The sequence below is a fragment of the Malania oleifera genome, chromosome 11, assembly GCF_029873635.1.
Source record: "Malania oleifera isolate guangnan ecotype guangnan chromosome 11, ASM2987363v1, whole genome shotgun sequence".
Classification (NCBI taxonomy): domain Eukaryota; kingdom Viridiplantae; phylum Streptophyta; class Magnoliopsida; order Santalales; family Ximeniaceae; genus Malania; species Malania oleifera.
Window position 1 is genome coordinate 20877833 of NC_080427.1, and position 5740 is coordinate 20883572.

A 5740-nucleotide genomic window follows, 5' to 3' on the forward strand; every position below is an offset into this window, starting at 1 on the left:
CTCTTGAGTAACACAATGATTCAATTTCTTAACCAAATATAAGAAAAATAGATACTGATTAATCCTTAATACTTTTGACTTTTTACCTTTGATGGTACATCAGACTTAATGAGCTAAAGTCCCAATGGCTCTACATAATCTCTACAAAGCTTAGCTGGCAAAGTTTTAGCAGCGTCCTTGTTCTTGACTATCTCGTCATCTGATAAAAGGATGCTCCACATTATGCCTATAAAGCATGGTTGGCAAAGCGGTAGTCCCTGGGATTTGAGAGAATTAACTGAGTCTTGATGTCCTCAATAGTAGCACTTATTCTCGATCATCTCTATCTAATAACAGGATATTTAATGTCAATGAATTTGTTGCCACATTTATATTTTTTGGGAGAGAAAAGTACAACCACATTATCATAGAATGGTCGAGTTATGAAATCAACAAGTCTGTGATGAAATTTTGTAACCATAATGCCTCTGATGTTCATTTCCTCCATGGTAGAAGAAGAAACAAATTGTTAAGAGATAGCAGCACTAGTGAAGAATAAATAATATACTAGACTTTCTAGTATCTAAACATCTAGTAAAATCTAGGTCTAAATAGCAAAACGCTTTAAGAATTATCTTTTGTCTTTATGAAAATCCTAAGCATTTTGCATGATTTTCTTACCACGCTTCTAGTGCTCTAGTCCTAGATTAATTTGGTATCTAAGTAGAGCACTCTTAATGCAAAGTCAATGTAAGTCCTATGCATATGTTGATTGCCAATGGCAAAGGCAAATAATATGATTTTCATTTGATCTCCTTCCAAAGTGGGTTGTGTTGATTGATTAAGACTGAATTTGTCATATTTCATTATAGGAGTTGTAGTGGATGAATGAAAACTCATCTTAAATTTTTTAACTTTTTCATATAACCTTCTGAGATGATGTTAATAGCCTTAGGACTCTATCTCTATGAATCTCTATGCCTATGACATAAGAGGCTTCATTCATATCTTTTATTTCAAAGTTTTGAGAAGAAAAACTCTTGTACCAACCAAATCATTTTAACTCATTGCTTCCAAGTAGAATATCATCCATATATAGGTCAAGAAAAATGTATTTGCTCCTATTAATCTTAAGGTATATACATTGATCAATGATATTTGTCCATAACGTGATATGGAGTAATAACTTTGTATAACTTTTAAGTACCATGAGGGAAGCTTGTTTGGTTTGTCTATGGATTTCTTGAGCTCCCAAAGCAAAATAATTATTTTGGTCACATAAACATTCATGTTAGGTCATGCATACCTCCTCTTCAAGATCCCTATTCAAAAAGATTGTTTCACATCTATTTGGTGTAATATAGATCAAAATAAGCTACTAAGGTCATGATTACTTTGAAAGAGTCTTTACTAAATACTATAGATAAGGTAGGATGGCAATCGGTGCCCTTCCTTTAAGTGAAACCTTTGGCTACTAGTCTAGCCTTATACCACTCTAATGCTATGATGGGTTTTGTTTGGTTTTATAAACCCATGTGCAACTCCTTTTGGTAACTGTTGCTCGCGTTTTCTTGCGAGCCGCCGTCGCCGGAAGTAATATCTGGCGCTCGCGTGACCTCGTTCGCTAGTCGTCGCGTCTGGATCTCCGGGAGATTGGGTGGGACTGCCTTGCAAGCCGTCGTTAACTCGTCGCTCGCGTTTCTGGCCTGCCGCCTTCATTCTTGGGAGCCGCCGTCACCGGACGTTTCTGTCGCTCGTGTCTCCTGGCCTGCCGTCTTCACCGGACAGTTGCTCGCGTTTCTTGCGAGCCGCCGTCGCCGGACTTATTCTCTGTCGCTCGCGTGGCCTTGTTCTCCAGTCGTCGCGTCTGGATCTCCGGGAGATTGGGTGGGACTGCCTTGCTGTCGCCAGTGGGCCTTGCAGCAGCGGCATCCCGCGACCATCTGTGGAGTGCCCGCATCGATCACGGATTGGGCCTTGCAGCAGCGGCGTTCCGCAACGGAGTTCCCGGACGCAGTGGCAGCGTTTTCACCTCTGGCGTTGGCAGCGATTGGCTCCGGCGTTGTTGCGAGAAGTGTTAGGGAAAAGACGTAGTCGGCGAATTTGCACAAGAAACATACGGGGACGGCAGACGTAGATCTACGGGACTGCAGGTTTGGTTTTTTATTTTTATTTTTTATTTGTTATTTTTTATTTATTTTTGTATTCGCTTTTCGGTGGTCAATATGGAAAACAAGAAACTTATTTTTTAGACATGACTGAACCATCTTCGGTAACTGTTACCGGAGGATTGAGGGGAGGTGTCGATGCTAGTATACGGGAGATAGGGAGTGGTTCGGGGGATGTTAAGATCGAAAAGGGGGAAGGTTTTGTTGGGGGAAAATCGTTTGCGGAAGCCTTGAAGAGGCCAATTCCATCTTCAAAATTCAAAATCCCATTGAGGAAACCGGAATTAATTAATGGAGAATTAGGTTTTATTTTCTCAGATGTGGAGATGGAAAAGGCTGCGGAGGATCTGAAGTTTGCATTGGTACTTAAATTTCTTTCTACAAGGCCGTCTATTGATGTCCTTCGAAGGCATATTATCCAATCCTGGGGTCTCTCTGAAGTCCCCATGATAAGTTTCATGGATAACTATCATGTTCTGTTGCATTTGGTAAACGAAAAGGACTACATTCATGTATGGGCACGAGAAGGAAGATGGGTGGCAGGGTGCCAATTTCGGCTTTTTAATTGGTCCGTGAATTTTGATGTTAACAAGGAGCCATCAATCGCACCTCAATGGATTTTCTTACCAGGTCTGCCTTTACATTTATATAGAATGGACTGTTTACAGAGTTTGGCCACAAGATTTGGTAGATTCTTGGGAACAGATAATGCCACGTTATATAGAACACGAGCCACGGGTGCGAGATTATGTGTTGAAGTGGATTTGCAGAAGGATCCTGTGGAGGGTTTTTCGTTGGTGATAGGACAAAAATAGAATTGGCAAAGGGTAATATATGAGAAGAGGGGTTTCTATTGTAACAAATGTTGTAGACAAGGTCACACTGAAGTAGTATGCCGGTTTGGAGTTAAGTCTAAGGATAAAAGAAAGGTAGATATGAGAAAGGAGGTAGATGAGATGGTTTGGAAAAAAGTGAATAGAAAAGAGAATATGATAGTTGAAGAGGAAGATCTTATTTTAAAGAGTCAGGAACAACGGATGGAGGAGAAGAAGGATGGAAAAGTGAATGGTCCGTCCAAGGTGATTGAGAAAAATAAAGAAATTGTGAATGAGGTTAATAATGTGGGTACTACAAAAGTGGAGGAAGTTAATTTGGTAAAGAAAAATTGTGGAGAGAAAGTCGATCGTTGTAAAGACCAGAAGGCAGGGGTGCAGGTAGAACGAGGAGGTTGTTCTAGGTCTGTTCAGGAAATCGGAGTTATTGATGAAGGCGGGAGGGGAAAAGTTGAAAAGGATAAGGATGAAGAGTTGATTTTGTTGGAGGAGGTGGATGAGAGAGAGGGTGAAGTGGAGGGTGGATTGTGGAGGGATAATTATGATGTGGTATCTAAGGAAGATTTGGAGGTTTGCATTGATACTCAAAAAGAATATTATTCTGATCCAGGTAATGTGACAATGAGTGAATCAGAAGGAAGAAAGAAAGATGATGGACAAGTGAGAAAGTCTTAGAGGTCTAAGGCAGTACCTCAAAAGTTGAACCTATGATTGAAAAAATTATGTTTTGGAATATAAGAGGGTTGGGCACGTCGAGGAGAAGATTGAAACAAATCATGAAGGATCAGAAAGTTTCGATTTTGGCAGTCTCGGAACCTTTTCAAGATATAGAAAAGATACAAAGGTAGGCGATGTATTTGAATTTTACTAACTTTTGCTCTAATGTAGAGGAAGGTGGAAAGATTTGGTTGTTCTGGAAAGATGATGTTCAAGTGGATTGGGTGGGTACCTTAAATCAATGTGTGACAGTTTTGGTAACAGATGATAGAGACGCCTTGCTTCTTACTTTTGTATATGCTAAATGTTATCATATTGAGAGAAGAGATTTATGGGAACAGCTTCAGGGGATGTCGAGTGTTGACGTGACTTGGGTTGTTATGGGAGATTTTAATGTAATTCGGTCAGATGAGGAAAGGGTGGGAGGTAGACCTCGCTTGGGTTCGTCTATGGCTGAATTCAATGGTTGTATTAATAGTTGTGGGTTATTGGACCTCAAATTCGAAGGAAGTCAATTTTCATGGTGTAATGGCCAACAAGGTTTGAGAAGAAGTTAGGCGAAACTGGACAGGGTGTTGATTAATAATGTTTTTTCTATGAAATATGGTGAAGCTAAGACTTCTTTGTTGAAAAGAAATATTTCAGATCATTCACCTATCTTATTACAGCTATGTGCGAGTATGGAAAGGTATGGACCAGCGTCGTTTAGGTTTCAAAACATGTGGACGTCACATAGGGATTTTTTGGAAATGGTTGAATCATCTTGGAGAGAACACATTGTGGCAGATTCAGGATTGTGTAAATTGGCGGGTAAATTAAAAAGGCTAAAACAAAGGCTTAGGGTGTGGAACAAACAGATCTTCGGTCATATTGGTAGTTTTATTCGAGAGTTGGAGGAAAGGGTGGAAAATTATGAGAATTTACTGCAGACAGAATACTCGGAATCTGTTGAAGAAGAGTTCCTTGTGTCTAAAACTGAATTGGATGTTTGGTATAGAAGGGAAGAGGTTCGATTGGCGCAACAAGCAAAGGTGAAATGGTTGATAGACAGGGATCAAAATTCAAAGTTTTTCCATGCTGTGATGACGCAAAAGAGACGAAATTCTTGTGTAAATTCAATGACGCTTCCTGATGGTTCGGTATTAGAAAATATGCAGATGGTTCATGATGAGGCTGTGAAGTATTTTGAGCAATTCTTAGGGCAAAATAGTTCGGTGCAAAGGTCAAACCTGGAAGAGATTATCCAGTCGGTAGTTTCTGAGGAGTCTATAGGTCAGCTAAGTGAAGACCCAACCGAGGAGGAGGTTTATGAAGCTGTTTCGTCTATTTCTGTGAATAGTAGCCCGGGACCTGATGGGTTTGGGTCTTCTTTTTATATTACCTGTTGGAAGATTATTAAAAATGATGTGATGGATGCGGTAAAAGAATTCTTCAGAGGTGATATGTTGCCTCGGTATTTTTGTTCCTCTTACATAGTGCTTATTCCTAAGGTAAAGGATCATCAGTCTTTTGATAAATTTCAGCTGATAAGCCTGTGTAATGTAATCTATAAAATTTTCTCCAAAATCCTTGTTGGTAAGCTTTCATTGGTGATGAGTGATTTAATTTCTTTAGAACAGGGTGCTTTTGTGAAAGGGAGGAGTATTTTTGAAAATATAACGCTTACTCAAGAGATGACAAAATTATTACATAGGCGGGTGAGAGGAGGTAATATAATGCTAAAGATTGATATGAGCAAAGCGTATAATCGAGTGGAGTGGCAGGTGGTAGATCAGATTTTTAAGGCTCTTGGTTTTCCAAACTGGTTTTGTAAGTTGATTCAGAATTGTATTTCCACTCCATGGTTTTCTGTCATGATGCATGGCATTTATAGAGGTTTCTTCAAGTCAAAAAGGGGTTTGAGGCAAGGGGATCCGTTGTCGCCGTATATTTTCATCATCATGCAAGAAATTCTTTCTAAATTAATTTAAAAAAAGCTGTCTGAGAAGCTGATTTTACCATTTGCACACCCGTGTGGTGCACCTATTATATCGCATTTAATGT